Genomic DNA, 15,508 nt, shown 5'->3' with positions numbered 1-15,508 from the left:
AAATGGAGAGAGAGAGAGAGAGAGAGAGAGGGAGAAGCTCTACTCTCTGCAGCGTTCGACAGTCGGCAGGAAATCGATCTGGTGACCACGCTCGGGCTAATTCGGCTCGGTCCTCCGATTCAAAACTGTTCGATTCCCAAAGTAGCCACGCCGCAAACGGCGCGATAAACATGCGGTCCTCTCGGCTGCTCCCGGCCGCGTTCCCCTTCCGGTTTCCCTTCCCGTTCCCGTCCCCGTTCCAGCTGTGCCAGCTCGACCGTGATCCAAGTCCTGATAGCCTGCAATGGACACCATCGCGGAGGGTGTTTATGGCTCGGCGAAAGGACAATTTCGGCGACCCGTCCGCACCGACTCCGGGGACCAACTTACCCGCGGACTCCCGGCAATCTCTTTCCCTATCCGTGGCTTGCGGGTTTCACGGACAACCTATCTAACCAGCGCGGATTTCATCGATGCTTTGACCAACAAAGATTTGAATCGTCGCCGCCCCGAGTTATCTACAGCTTCTATTTCCTTCTTTCCGCGGCGTATCCACGATGGCAGAGTAAAATGCTCCTAGTTGGAATTCATAACTTTAGGATTTTCCATTCTAGACGACGAAATTGATAACGCGTGTTCCGTCTCGTCGAGCTTAGAAAATGTGCGTCGCGTTCGATTTAAGGACATCCGTGTGCACCTTGGTTTTCATAATCGTTCCTTGGACAGATCGAGACGAACGGATGACAGATCGCTTGGAAATATACCATCGAGTGCGGGGAAGAACGCGGAATCGTTCTACCTTGGAATCTCTCGTTGAACCCGGCATCGTCCGATCGATTCCGCGGCACGAATTAACCGAGCGAACACGGTTCTCTCGGAAGACGCGTCGGAAGACGAATTCGAGCGGAGATTTCGAGGCCGCGAGAATACGGGACGGACGATCCCCGGAACGCGACATAATTGTATGCAATTGCCGGTTAAGATGGACGTGGACGGTCGCGGGACACGCGAAACAACCGGTTGGCCTTATTATTCTCGATCCTCCGCGCCGCTGGAGATTATTGTCCCGGCACTTACCGTGTACACGCGCGTCGACGCACACATGGTCGCGCGCGTACACACACCTGTGTATCACCGGTCGGGGCCGGCTATCAAGATGGAGGAGACGGGACAGACCGTAAGTCACGGTTCTCCCTAGAGAGCAGCGCGCCAAGTAGCCGTGATAAGGGCGCCAGCTATAATGTGGGATGTTTTCGTCCTGGGAAAAGAAGCTGCCCGGAGAGCTTGACAAGACCTGGCCGCGCTGCTCGAGCTCTCTTTCGCGATATCTCTCGCGAGCAAAGGGGTCGATCGCGCGACGCCATCACCCCCGGCAAAAGTCTAAGCACCTGGCCCGTGACGTCGCGCACCACCGGCGAACATCGACTCGTCGGACGATAAGGAACGGCCCTTTCAACATCTTCGACGGCATCGCGGCCGCGGCACGAATCGTCCGGGAATCGATTCCTCGAGAAACGGACCGCGACCGACTTCGCTCGTTTCGCAGGAAACGTCTTTCTATTTATTTCGCGCGCTCCCTTTTAGCGAGCCTCGCCGACGATGACAGCCGCTGTCCGATTCCCATCTGCGGATCCCACGATCTTCGAGGAAAGCGATCTCTTTCCTCTGTTACCGTCGCGATGTTCCCCGAGATTTTTATTCCGGGTTGCTTCGCTTCTCTGCGACGAGGTCGACGCGATTTCCTCGCTTTCCGGAGCTTTTTTCGATTACGATTGTTCAGCTTCGTTCGGGATTGCCCGATCGATCGGATGCGTTCTCGTTCGATCGAACGAAACGGAGGCTGAACGAAAATGCTTCTTTCAATTATTTTAACAAGTTACACGTGCTGGATCAGCGTTCCGGAGTTCTTCCGAAATGCGCGGGTTTTATCGCGATCGAGCGACGATATCTTTGCGAAGGAATCGTTTGCTCTCCGACGGACGGGGCAACGTTTGCCCAACGACGAGAACAGGACGCTTTCCGAAATCTCCTCGATGCCTGTACACGAAAAGATGATCCGAACTGGCCGGTTTGTCGGAGGAAAATATTTTCGGACGTCGGTGGACGATGGCGAGGCGCTTTGTCGCGCGAGACACGTACCGATAACCTCCGTAACAAATTTAATTCCGCGCGGAATCGCTTCGGCGCGTAGAACGCTTTTAGCCGAGACGTTGTTCCCGCGGAAGCTCGGTCGTTCCGCGAATAAACCGCGCGCGGGAGCGGTATTCGACGAAAAGAAAGAAACCGCAAAAATTTCGTTCGCGGGGCGAAAGGTTCCGGCTCGCGTCTTGTCGCGTCAAACGCGGCTTCCGGATCGTAACTCGTCGGCGGGTTGTATCTTTCCTGGATCCGTTTTCCAACTGGGAAACTTCATCCCCGAGGTGAAGCGTCTTAAATAAGAAGCCGTCGAACCGCGCCCCTCGAATACAAAAATATTTTCAGTTTCGTCCGCGTTCTCTCATCGCCGTTGAATAATTCATAGCGATTCGGCCGTGCAAATAAATAGCGTGGACGTTTGAAAATATTTGTAGACGTCGTTTTTGCCGGTACAACGCGAGGAGACGGATTTTTATGGAATATTTTAAAGCGTGATTTTTTTTATAATTTCCCAGCCAATGGGTCATTTTACGTAGCCGCGGTTCCGCGGACGAACGAGCATAAATATTTTATTTCGGCGTTTAATCGAACGATGCGCGTGAACAAAATGAAAAGTATCTTTTTTTTTCCAGCGAGGGGAACGTAATTTCCCTTTCGATGGGTGATATATAATGGGAGGAAGGGGGGGAGCGACCGCACCAGCTGCCGCCGTTGCGCGCAAGAAGGCTTCGCAATTAAATAGATATCCTAAAATGACGAGCGCGCGAAAAACTGGCCGTCGAAATTGATCCGGCATCGCGGGGCAGAAATTTATTCCACTCGTTAAAAATATGGCAACAGCGGAGCTATAACCTCGACTCGAAATAAATAAAACGATCCTTCGGAACCTCGATTCTTCGCTACACGGACGATACGAACGATCATTTTATTTCTATCTCGCCTTTTGCCACTGTTATTCGCTTTCGAAATCGAAGATATCGAATTACTCGTGTTTCGAACGTATCGATTTTCCAGCCTCGCGTTAATTCCACGCCGAAAATTACTCTCCAATTAAATCGCGAAAATGAGGTACGGACGAGTGTTTCAAAGTTCCCGTAGACTAAGCCTCGGCAACTCCGATAATCGCGCGCTAAAAAATCAGAGACCAGTCGTTTCGGTGGTCCGGGGTGTCCCCCAAGTTTCGAGCCGTTGCGATCCCCGGTATTAATTAAAGAGAAGATTGACGAGGCTGAGCCGGTGCAGTTCCGAGCAAGTTCCCGGGCGAAGAGCGCGTCGAAACGATGGATATTAGAATCGAGCGGCGATCGGAGGGCGCGCAAACATCCCTCGGCCCTCGTCTGAATTTTCAACAATTTCGATATCCAGGATCCGACGTCTGATCCCACATTGTACCTTAAACCCGCTTTCCCGTAGAATCGTTGATCCCGACTTATATACCATTTTGCTCGACCGCGAGAGACGCGTAAAGCGAGACGCTGGAAGCTAAATTTAATTTAAGACGTGTCGCGGCTTCGAATCTGTATCCGTCCAAATTGTCGTCGATGAAATCGTTGGCGCGACGAGCGCTCTCAAGTTGCAAAAGCTGAGTTTCAGCGGCTCCAAAAATCTGCCCGATCAGATCCTCGAGCCGTTATTGGAATTACCATTAACCCGGTACAAGTACAACCACGGCGCGAGTCGCGTAAAAATCAAACGAGAAAAGGCCGGGCAGCGTTTTGCTCCGCGCAAAGTCCCGAGTCCCGAACCGTTTCCACGGCTACAAAAATCCGTATAATTATCCGGGTTCGGAGCGAGGCGGTGCTCTCGCGTTTCCCGGGGTTTTCCGGCGCAGCAATTCCCAGGCAATTTGTTACTGGAAACCGGCCGCGAGGCCGCGCAGTTATGCGATCGCGACGCGACGCGCCGAGCATGAATCTGCGTCCGGGCGAAGCCGGCCGTTAAAGAGCGGGACCGTTGTTCCGTCGTCGGATCCGTTTACACGAAATAATCGGTTAATCACCGCGGGTGCAGGTGTCCTCTCGGGCCAGCCCGTTAACGACCCGGTGCGTTATGGGGCGTGAATCGAAGCGGGCGCCGCGCAGCGTCATCGTAACGCGTTGCCATAACGCAAATCCGTTCTGTACACGGATCTGAGGTAACGTAAGTTTGCCCTGGCTTATCCACCGCGCTTCCCCCCTCTCGTTCCCTCTAGTTTTCTCTCGGTTTTCCGCGGAGCTGTTCGCCTCTCTATAGAGACAGAGAGAGGGACACGGCTGGAAGACGGCAGCTGCTTTTATGGGGTCGCCTCTCGCGGCGTTAGGGTCACTAAATGGGACATGGGTATTGATCTTTCTTCGTAGTTCGCCGACACGCTGCCTCGATCCCTGTCCTCGTCGGCGAGAGACCGGTCTTCCCGATTGGATCGATCCGGGTGCCAGCAGACCGTGGGGGAGGCCGAGATGTCGCTGGTTCGAACACAATCTGGGAATATGGATCATGGACCGAGCCGATGCCGCTGTCGCTGCCGCCTCGAGACCATGCGACCATCGATCCCGCGATATTGCCTTCCGCTGGAAAAACACGAGTCGCGTTCGCCTCGGTAGCATCCGCCGAGAATTAGAGCCCGAGGTCGCGTCTGCTTCCCCGTCGATGCAGCGACCGGGACCCGTCGACCACCTTGTTGTCCTCCGCGCGTTACGCAAATTCTTCCGGTCAGCTGACGCCCTATTTTTCGAGCTCGAGTCATTTTTCCCGATTCGGCGATGCCTGGCGAAGAAGCCTGTATTTTTTGCTCGCGATTGTTTCGCTTCGTCGTTTTCTTTGCGCCAAATTTCTCGCGTAATCGTATCTCCTCTTCCCGAATTGTTAATTGGGGAGACGTTGCTGTACTCCTCTTCTCGAATGCTTCGCAAGAAAAATGTTCTCCGTTGGATCAACGGTTCGACCGGGTGTCCTAAAAATATCAGAAGCGCCGGTTTCGTAGCTTGCGAGGAAAAGGAATTTCGAAAGATTCTTTTGCCCGGAGCCGTAATAAAAAAATATATCCTTCGTTGCTGCGAGAAAGTGCCGGGGTGCCTGAAAAATTTCAAGAACACCGGTTGTGCCCGGTTTCGAAATAAAGTAATTCCTGTAGACGAACCGGTGGTCCCCGATTCCATCGGTTGCGATTCCGCATTTCCATGAACCGGCCGTTCGCGGTCGCCGGTTCGCCGCGACGGCGGATCGAAGATTAATCGGCGCGGAAAGGGAGTAACAATGGCATTGTCGGTGTCCGATCATAGGAACGTCGTCGTTCCGTCTCGAGAACTAATTATGATAAGCGGCAATAGGGTTGTCGGGGAGGGGGGTCTCTATCGTAGCCGGCAACTCCGTGGAAGTCGAGGGGACTTAATTACCGGGTGAACTTTGCCCGAAAAAAAGGCAACCGTGGAAGGGATCGCCCATCCCTTCGCGGCGGAGACGCGAAAAGAAAGACGAGGGAAGAAGTCGAGGTAAGACGAGGACTGGAGACGCGACGACAGCGACGACAACGACGAGGAGAAGGAAGAAGGGGGAGAGCAGAAGGACCCCTATAAGTCGCTTTGACATTGGAGAACAATGGAGACAAGGTTCTCCATCCATTCGGGGAAGCAAAACAGCCCGGGTTTCCCGGTTCAGCGAAGCTTTGCCAGCGCGGCGGGGCCGAAACTCGGCAACGACCGGCTAGAAAAGACTGCCCCACGAAGTATATCCCGAGGGAATCCAATCAGAGCGAGGAGGAGCTCGAAAGGCGTCTAACCCCGGCGTCCGACCTCTCCGGTACAAATCTCGAGCACCTCTCCCGGCTCGACGAATGGCTCGAGCGAGATTTACAATGTCTACCGGAAGAATCTGCTGCCGAGACGAGGTCGCGCCACGCCGGTCCCACGCGCGCGTGTCGGAGGAGGATTGTCAAATTGTAATCAAGGGATTTTTATTGCGTCCCGGCGTCGATCAGGATCGGGGATACCGTTCCGTGACCGGGACTGCGATATGTCCGCCGCGTGACTCGAATAATATGAATAGCTCCGAGAGGTCTCCGCAGTCCGCGCCTCGGACTTCTTCGCTTCCTCGTTTCTTTATTTCTTCGCTCGGTTCCCTTGTCCACTCCGCGAGATCAGGCCACAATTCTTATTCCCGATACGAACGCGATTCCCCGGTCCTTCGAGCCACGAATTTCAAATTGCCTCGTACCTACGAGCGCGCCGCGGCAGATTCTCGCAGGAAAATGTTTCTCGGCGCTTCGATCGTTCCGCAAGGTGGCCCGAAAGTTTTCGAAACGTTCGTTCCGAAGCTCCTGCGAAAACCTGATATCGTTGCGTCGCGGGGCACCGTTTGCCACGGAATTCGGGAGACCGTGATTCCGCGAACTTCGCTCTCCTCCTTTAAAATTCGTTAAAAAAAATGTTCCGCGTTCGTTCGACGGCGCGACGAGACGACATCGAGCACGGATTCCGTTTCCGAAGAAGTTCCGTAAGCACCGCGATCGCCCGGTTGGAACAGCGTCACGGACGAGGAAGGATCTTCCGTGCGGCAATCTTCGCGGGACGTGTCACGGTTGAGATACGGAAGGGATCGCGGCGCGGCGTGTCGGGTCACCGGAAACGCGTCGTCGCCGAATCCCCGAAATCCGTAAGAAAGCCTCGTTAGAGAGCAACGGGAGAGACGATCGTCGGAGCGCGAAGGAGTCGAGTCGACGGAAAAATTAATATCTCCGCCGGCGCGGATCCGGTCGGGGGATCCGGCGGCCGATAAATTCAATATCGGTTCGGTGTCGGACGCGTGGAGACACGGGGCGAGGAAGGCGAGGGCGGGTGTCCCGACATTTTCAAAATGCAAATTCAGCTGCACGGTTCTCGGCCGACTTCGCCGGGGCTGGTTTCCCTCGCGCGGCGTGTTTTCGGCAAAACATTTCGTCGCGGCTTATCCCGCCACGGAAGTCGCGCGCGGTAAGATTATTTTATTTACGACGGATCAAGGGATAGAAAGCCGGCCGTGTCGCGCCTCGATCCCAGCGGCAGCGCCTCTCTCTCTCTCTCTCTCTCGTCGATCCCTCCCCGCTGATCCCGTATTAATCTACGATCTCGTATTCGCCGCCCGGCCGACATAAATTCCCCGACCCAGGTGCTCCGCTGCAAAAATCGAGCCTTTTAGCAATCCGCAACATTTGCGTTACAGGAAGCACCTCTGCGATATTCGCTGCCACATAAATATCGAACGTTTCGACAACGATCCGAGGCGCGGGAGGCACCGGCGCACTCCCCCCTGTCTAATAATTCATCCGTAATGTTTTAACGAACCGGTGCGGGCGTTCCTCGCGCGCGAATCTTTCCTCCGGGCGTCTGCAAATAGTTGAATTGCGATGGGAAACGCGCGTCGAGGCTGCTGAATGTTTCAGCCGAGGCTCTCGACGATGCGAGCCGCGAGATTGCGATAATTTGTTTAGGCTTCCGAGTTCTCTCGAACCTGCGAAAACATTTTTCTATGGGATTGTTGATTTCGCCGACCACTTTAGAATTTATAGCTCCGCCGGAGATCCGGCCGTAATGCGGAATCACCTTCGCGTCTTCTCCGCAGCCGTTGTATTATTTATCGGCGTGGAACGCGGCGGATGAAAATATTCGAGCGACTCGCCGAAGAATTTCCGGAAAGATTTCGAAAAAGCTGTCGCCTCGACGAGATCCGTTCTCGTTAAAATGCTCGAACGTCTGGAAAACGGCCGAGAGAATTCGCCTCGCCGTTACACCGCGAAAGGTAAATGCGCGTACAAACGGATTCTCAAAGAAACGCGTTATTATCCAATTGCGAATGTAAAAGCTCTCTTATAGTAACTCGGTCTACCAGAATCAACAGACTCCCCGTTCCAAAGACTTCCTTAACGCGGCCGACTACGGACCGACTAATCTACTCGCTGCTCAAAGCGAACGTACAAAACCAACCAGCCGTATCCAACTCGATTTACTCTGCCGCATCACGGTTCTGTAATACACTTTTATACCGAGTCTCGGTGTTTTATCTTCGGCAAATTCCCGGCATCGTTCGAAATACGTGGAACGCGGCGACGACGCGACCGAATTAAAAATTGCTACCTCGATCCGATCGGAAAGCGCAAGGTTCGCGAAACGGCGAACCTTTCCTTTTCTCGTTCGCATAATTCGATAGGGTACCGTTTCGAGAACGTTCTGCGCTACCCCCCTGACTCGAAGGGGTCTGGCCACGGCCAGGGCGAATCTACTTCGTTTCATGGCCGAGAGGAAACAGGCCAACGAAATGGCCAATCCATTTGCCGTAATTCTATCCAGATCCCATTCATCCTATCGTAGGCGTTTAATAGCCGGCAAGTTTTGCGCCGAGAAGCGTTTTGCGCGTTCATTACCGCGTTGGCAGTCGCGTCTACCTTTTCCCGGAGGAGCACTTTATTACTCGGACGAAATCCAGCCGCGGTAAACATCGTTCCACCGGAGAAACACTCGTCGCTCGGTATCGGCGAGCGAGCGTGCTCGCTCCGAGAGGAGGAAACGCGACGGAGATGCGATCAAACACCAGACGGGAGTAGCGATCTCCGCGTAATCCTTTCAGCCAACGTAACCTTGTCAACCCCGCGATTTAGCCGGGGCCATCCGATCTTGGAGACTAAAGCGGAGAGGCGGCCCCGCGGAGACTTAATAAGCAAGCCCGCCAAATTATCCGCAATTTTCCAACTACGAGGAAGCTTTCCGCGTCCGCTCGGAATTCGGCGGATAAAAGTCCGCCGGAATTCGAGGAGCGCGGGGAAACTCGGCAAGACCTCGATCATCGCTCCCCTAAAATTAGATTAATTCCCTTCTTTCTTCTCTCCCTTGTTTCGCGATTCAATTTCCTCCGGACTCCTTATCACCCCGATATTGTGTACGAATTCTTCGAATTTTATCGTGCGCGAGCTCCTCGCGTTCCTCTCCCTCTTTTACTTTCTTCTCCGGGACATTATAATTATTCCGCGCCTTCGTTGTTGCTAATTCATGGAAGATTTTTTGTCGTTTTCCTCGTCCTTCGATCTCGCGACGATTCTCGGAGCCGGAACTCGACTGTGACGTTCGGAAGAAACGATCAAAGTACAGTAATGTCTCCCTAATCGACGGCCAAATTGTCCACAAAAATGGACAATTTAGAAAGAGGAGATACGATCGTGCGATCTTCGCGGTTCATTTTTATAGCCACGAATTGTCAACAACTATAAAAACGAGCTGCAACGGCTCGAGTAATCGTATCTCCTCTTCCCAAAATTGTCCATTTTTCTGCACAATCTGAGCGTCGGTTAGGGAGACGTTGCTCGATTTCACCGGAGATTTTGAAGCGAATAAATCGGCGAATGATCAGAGATTCGACCTCTTCGATTTCGAATCTCCCGTTTCGAAAGAGATCTTAATTAATGTCGAGAAAACGTTGGACACGCGGCAAAACTTGTCTCTCGAAAAACCCCCCTGAACGAACCATCTATACCTCTGTCGCATTGTACCGCGAAGTAGATTCTCCCATTCATATGGTCGGACATGTGTACCCTCTAACAAGAGCTAACGATACTTTGAACCGAACGGATACGTCTTTGTATCCTTTTTTTCCGCGAACTGGGTCACGAAGTAGATTATCCCGTGTATGGTCGGACACTCGAGCAAACCTCGCAACTCGAAGTCTATCGATCATATACGCTCTTCTACACCGAAGAACAAATACCTATCGCCGGGAAGTTCTCGAAGAAATCACGAACCGGATAACACACGCGGCGAGCAGAATCTCCCGCGTGTAATCGGACAATCGGAAAACATCGGAGAGCTCTTAAACCCTGTCAAATATAGAACGCCAGCAAACTCGATCGATTTTGACTTTTGATTCGAGAAAGTCGTCGTTCGAAAAAACTTCAATATCGCTGATCCGGGACGAGGGAGAACGGTTCTGCGTCGAATCTACGCCGAGTACGGTAACGTCTCTCTAATCGACGCTTAGATTATTGTCCACAAAACTGGACAATTTGCAGCTCGTTTTTTTATAGTAGTTAACAATCGATAACGTCAATTAGAGAGACACTACTGTACAGGGGCAAAATAAAAATACCGCCTTCCACCAGGAAACACCCTGATCGAAAGACCCCTGAAACATTCCCACTGCCGCCGAAACGATCGCAATAATGGTGATATCCGACCAACTCGAACAGCGGTGTCTCCACGCAGAAACATCGAAAGACTTTCTATTTCCGGCGAGCACATCCTCTCTCGGTCGAACGACCGGCCAGCCCGCTGAAAATCGGAAAACGATTAAAATCGTCGAAAAACTGTCGGCCGCTCGTCGCCGTGAGATACAATCTCGTCGCAGAGTTCGTCGGGGTCGCTTCAATTTCACGCATCGTTTCATCAAACGTTGGCCACACGTGTCTCCTCCGTTTTTTAACCGACCGTTCGACATACAAGGTGTCCGACCAGCTCGCGAACCGTCCGACAAAGCGCGCCTCTCCCCATTCTCTCTCTCTACCTTCATCCCTTACTCGCTCTTTTTCGCACTCTCCCGCTCCGCTTCTCTTTCTTTCGCCGTCTTACGTTTCCTCTTTTGCTTCGTCGCTTTCTCTCTCTCTCTCTCTCTCTCTCTCTCGCGTCTTCTCCGCTCGCTGTCCGCAAGCAGAAAGTTCCGTGGCACGCGTGGCACGCGAAGCGAAGCAACGCGACTCGCAATCAGGGCAGAGCAGAGCGGAGCAGAGCGGAGCGGAGCGGACGAGCGTTGCAGAGCGCAGCTCAGCGCAGCGCGTCTCGGTCGGGTCGCGCTCGGCCCCGAAGAGCGGGAGCGTATCGAATCGAGGATCTTCGCAGATTTTCGGGGAGGTTCGTTCGCCCACGGGTTCTCCCGGGCAGCCGGCACGGCTCAGTACACTGCGTGGCAGCCTGGACCGCAGGCGCCTCCAGTCGAGGACACGTAGTCGCGTTGGTTGCGTGTCTGCGCGGTCGCACGGAGTGTGCTCGCGACTCGTTGCGCGTCCGTCCGTGTCTCGCCTCGAATTCACCGTTCGGCTCTCCGTGCCGCGAACCGCCTGGCAGTGCCCTGGACGAGCGATCCGGTGCTCGGACGAGCCACGAGGGAAGCTGGACGGGGGTCGCGTCTCGTCTGTCCGGACCGTGTGGACAGGCTCGTCCGGTACCTGCTGGGAGAACCGTCGCGTCGGAGTCCGCGGCTGCCTGGGAAGCGGATCCGAGCGTGGTCGGCCAGCTGATCGACCCGGTGGGTCCACGGGATCCCGATGGGCTCGCGGCACCGCCGCGGCACCTCGTGCACGCGACCTTCCTCGGGATAGTTCGGTGAACGGGCCAGCGACCGCCTATCCACCTGTCCGTCTCCGCACCCGATCGCCTGGCCACCTGGCCACCTGGCCTAGCTCTGCCCCCGCACGCGGATGTACTGGTGCAAAGTGTTTGTGCGCGGCGTACGCAACGCTGGTCCAGCCACGCAGCCTGTGACCACGGATCAAAGATAGAACTGAAGCTCCGCGAGAGCGAGACACCCGAGGGAGGACGAGCAACGGTTCCAAGGAGCGATGATCGCGCGGACAAATGAGCACCTCGGCTCAGCGTTCGGGATATTCCAAGTGAGTACGGGGGAAAACGGGCTCTCTATCCGGATCCGCGGAGCTCTTTCGTCCAGAGGACAAACGATCGCTCGATACAATTCGCCGGTTCTCGCGCGAGCCTAATCGAGCGGATCCATTCTCTCCAGGGTGTCCTCGACTTAGGAGCAAAGAAAAATCCTCGGGAACCGAAAATTGAGATGGAGCCCATTTGCTAAACTGCTTCGGCCAATCCTCCGGGGAAATTCGATGAATTTTCCGTGGATCTCTTGCGAGTACCATCTCCTCCCTGCGACCCGAACGTCTTTCTCGGTCGCTCTACCAGGCTGATCGTCGCGCCGCAATTTTCCTTACGCTCGAATACCCTCGACGTCCTCTCTCTCTCTCCCTCTCTCGCTCGGCTCAGCGTCTCTTCTCGGTAGTATGCCGCTCGAACGTTCCGCAGTTTCGCTATTTTCGAGTCCCCCTTTGAATACGCGATAAGGGATCGCTGGAGCGTGTGTATCCGTCGGTCGGACGGCCGTTTGGCGCGAAATCCGACGCGGCGTTGGCACCGGACCGACCGATACACCGCGCATCCTCCGGCCTGGTTCGTGCTTAACGAGGATTTCCACCGGTGTAACCCGCCGGAAAAATCTCGCCTCTGTGCCCTCCCCGCGTAGCGGGGAATACGTCTCGCCACCTACTACCACCGTCGCTGCTGTACAAACCCTTCGCCAACTCCGTACCCTTTCGCGCCGACAAACTTGGCCGCGTTCGAACCGCAACGCGCAACACCTTCGAGGCGGTGTTCCGCGGTCCGGAACTTCGGCAAAGGAGAGCCTTCGGGGAATTTTGAGAAATTTCTCGCGGTACACGGGCCACTGTGCTCGCTCGATGCGGCACGAATATCGTCGTCGCGTCTTCGGGATTGCTCCGGCTACTCAGCCGCCGAAGCTTCCGTTCGCCAGCGGAAACCGCTGGCGAGCGGAGCGGTTGATTTTTCTTCGGTTCGAGTTCGCTTCGATTCTTCGTTCGCGGAGGTGCGATTCGGTAGTTGGCCGGTGTATTCTACAGTCACTCGATACCGTGCCCGGAAGCTCGCCTCAACTCCATTATCCTCGGGACCATTGTAGTCGGTTATCAGACTGTGGCGGTCCGTAGAAATTCTGCTTGACTTTGCCCATTAACCCTTGTCACCCGCAGGATATTGTTGCATCTGGCAGATGTTAAAATGCTGTAAAACTCGTTGCATGCTCCGCGAACGGAGTATTACTGGTGTATTAAATTACCGTGTATAACGTACGAGCAGTAGCGAAAGGCTCGAGTTATAATAATACTCCTGCCGGACGGAGCCGAACGCTGGCTCGCGGTTCGAGCGATCGGAGCTAAAGTTTGATTGTTTCCACCTATATTTGCTTAGGATTTCCCGCGAACCTAGAACAGTGCTACGCGGAGTACCGTGTTTATACACGGTCGAAGTACGAAGCAATATACGTAGCCGCGAAAAGCAAATAACGAAAGATTGTTAAGTATTTTTATCAAGAAAATTCCAAAATTAGCTTTCGGGTCGCCTAAAAGACAATTTTACACGCCCTCGAACGAAGCCTGCGAAGGAATGTTGGTGGTAAACGATCCAACGAAAGTCTAGGTAGATAGCGTCGGAAAAATTCCAAAATTAGCCGAGAATACGAAGCTCGAGACCGAAGCGGCCCTTAAATCTCGCCGGCTAACACCTTTAAGCTTCGCGACCTTCCCAAGCGTGGAAGATCGAGCGGGCCGACGCGTCCTGCCCCGAAATAACTCGCAGACGGGTCAGCCTCTCTCTTCGAGCCATTTCGCCGCGCCGCACCGCGCCGCGTCGCTTCGAAATACTTGACCTCCGACCCTCTCCTCCCAACGGCGCACCCCCAACCCTTCGTACGATGCACGGGGTGTACACACGATTCCGTGGAAAGTTCCGAGGGAATTTCGAGGAGAAACAATCCTGATGGGAACTCGGAGATATCAAAACCCCTCGGCTCCGGTGTTATCTGGCCGTAGGGAAAGCTTCTGGAAAATAGGAATTGAAATGTGGGGCCGGACGGTCCTGGTGCCGCATCCTTGGGGGATCACGATGCCCTGAATGACAAGCAGACGCCGAATTTTCGGCGATTCTAAATCCCGTTGTTGCCCGAAAACGATCGTCGTTCTTCCGCACGCGGCTGAGCAAATTCGAATGCTTTTTCTTCCAGAGTACAGTGATGTCTCTCCAATTGACGCTCGGATTGTGCAGAAAAATGGACAATTCGGGAAGAGGAGATACGATTATTCGAGCCTCGCGGCTCGTTTTTATAGTTAAGAATTGTCATCGATCCTTTTTAGCATTTGACGATGACTGACAAGGATTCGACTCTTCTACGATGCAAAGACACTCGACGTCTTCGGGGAGAAAGAGAATGAATTTTGTTTTGAAAATGTTTTCATAAAGGTTCGTAATTTGCTATTTAGGGCTGTTTGGTCGGCCTCGTCGACTTTAAGGTGTTGGATTAAAGAGTTTTAGGGGATCTCTCGTGGTAGCGAGGACGTCGGTGAGGATTAAAGAAGACAGACCACTCCGCGTTCCACCGAATACGCGGTTTATACTGCCGGCTACTTTGTTAGGTAATGGTACTCGGCGGTTTTACGTCTTTGCGCATGCGTCTGCACATTTCTCTGTAATGCGACAAAGATTTTTCACGATTGAATCGAGGATGCGTTCTTTGTTAATATATTTCCAGGAACGTAGGTCCGTTTTAAAGTATACCTTCCGGCGTATACGTTCATCGTTGCCCAACAGATATTTGTAATCCAACGATGAATTATAAGCAAAGTTGCTGTCCAACGTTTTTTAATTCGCGCAGAAAAATTCAAACGTTCTATACGCGAGAAGCAAATGGACGAATTCTTATCCGTGGAACGTACAAGAATCCGAGTACTCTCGGCTTCCGGTTATTGATATCTTAATCACCGTAGAGCGGTAATATAAATCGGGAGGCAAGTAACGTCGCAACGTTTCGAACGGTCTCGGCGACGACTTTAATTGGCCATTCGTTATCGATTCGGAAGGGATCGCATAGTCGACGGTTTGCTTCCGCAGCAAATTATGCCAGACAAAGACGTTCTAATCGCAGCAGCCGTAGAATAGACGACAAATGTGTCGAAGCGCGCGGAACTCCTCCGACGGCAAAATATATTTCAAACGATCCCGGCGGCGTCGTTAATTGGCCATTAGTTTGCGAATCTCGGAAGGATCGGCGAATCGACAGGGCGAGCATCCTCGTATCGAGATCTTGCCGACGGGGCGCCGGTGTAAGATTAGCATTTCTACGGTGGGGACCGAAAACCGTCGGACGTCAACATCGGAATCCAGACAGGCGATCCGATACGAAATGGAGAGGAGTGTCGCGAGCAGAGGAGAGGCGAGACGAGGCGAGACGAGGCGGCAAAAACGGGCGAAAGGCGACGGAAGTGGGTTTCGAGCAGGACCAGGGAGAAGGATAGCCGGTTCTCCCCGGTTTTTATCATCGCTCTAAAGTGCACATTTCTGTAAGACGAATCCCCGTCTAACCGGGAAAAACTCGCGAGCCAGCCTGTTTCCAGCACCCGCTCGCCTCGCTTCCCTCGTCGCGACGGGGCGCGCGACGAGCAGCTCGGCGACGAGTTAGAGGACGGGGAACGTCGGTGATCGAGACTTACGACACAAGGCGCTCGGATATTAAGTATCCGTCGAATGGGACTTTATCGATGTCTAATGTCGTTTGGTGCTTTAGTACACCGGTCCCCGGACGATCGATAAGACGACCGAGGCATTGT

At 53.6% G+C, this 15,508-nt stretch overlaps 1 protein-coding gene across 2 annotated transcripts in view; it reads left to right on the top strand.

Annotated features, from left to right (window-relative positions):
• Positions 1 to 11,019: 11,019 nt before the first annotated feature.
• The window catches only part of LOC117226088 (uncharacterized), a 112,981-nt gene continuing 108,492 nt past the window's right edge, over positions 11,020 to 15,508 (top strand). For both annotated transcript variants that reach the window (XM_033480080.2, XM_033480079.2), the window contains exon 1: positions 11,020 to 11,716. The gene's annotated coding sequence lies outside the window, so the exon portion shown is untranslated. The remainder of the gene's footprint in view (positions 11,717 to 15,508) is intronic.

The sequence above is a fragment of the Megalopta genalis genome, chromosome 11 (genome assembly GCF_051020955.1).
Source record: "Megalopta genalis isolate 19385.01 chromosome 11, iyMegGena1_principal, whole genome shotgun sequence".
NCBI lineage: Eukaryota > Metazoa > Arthropoda > Insecta > Hymenoptera > Halictidae > Megalopta > Megalopta genalis.
This window is presented reverse-complemented; position numbering and strand designations above follow the sequence as displayed.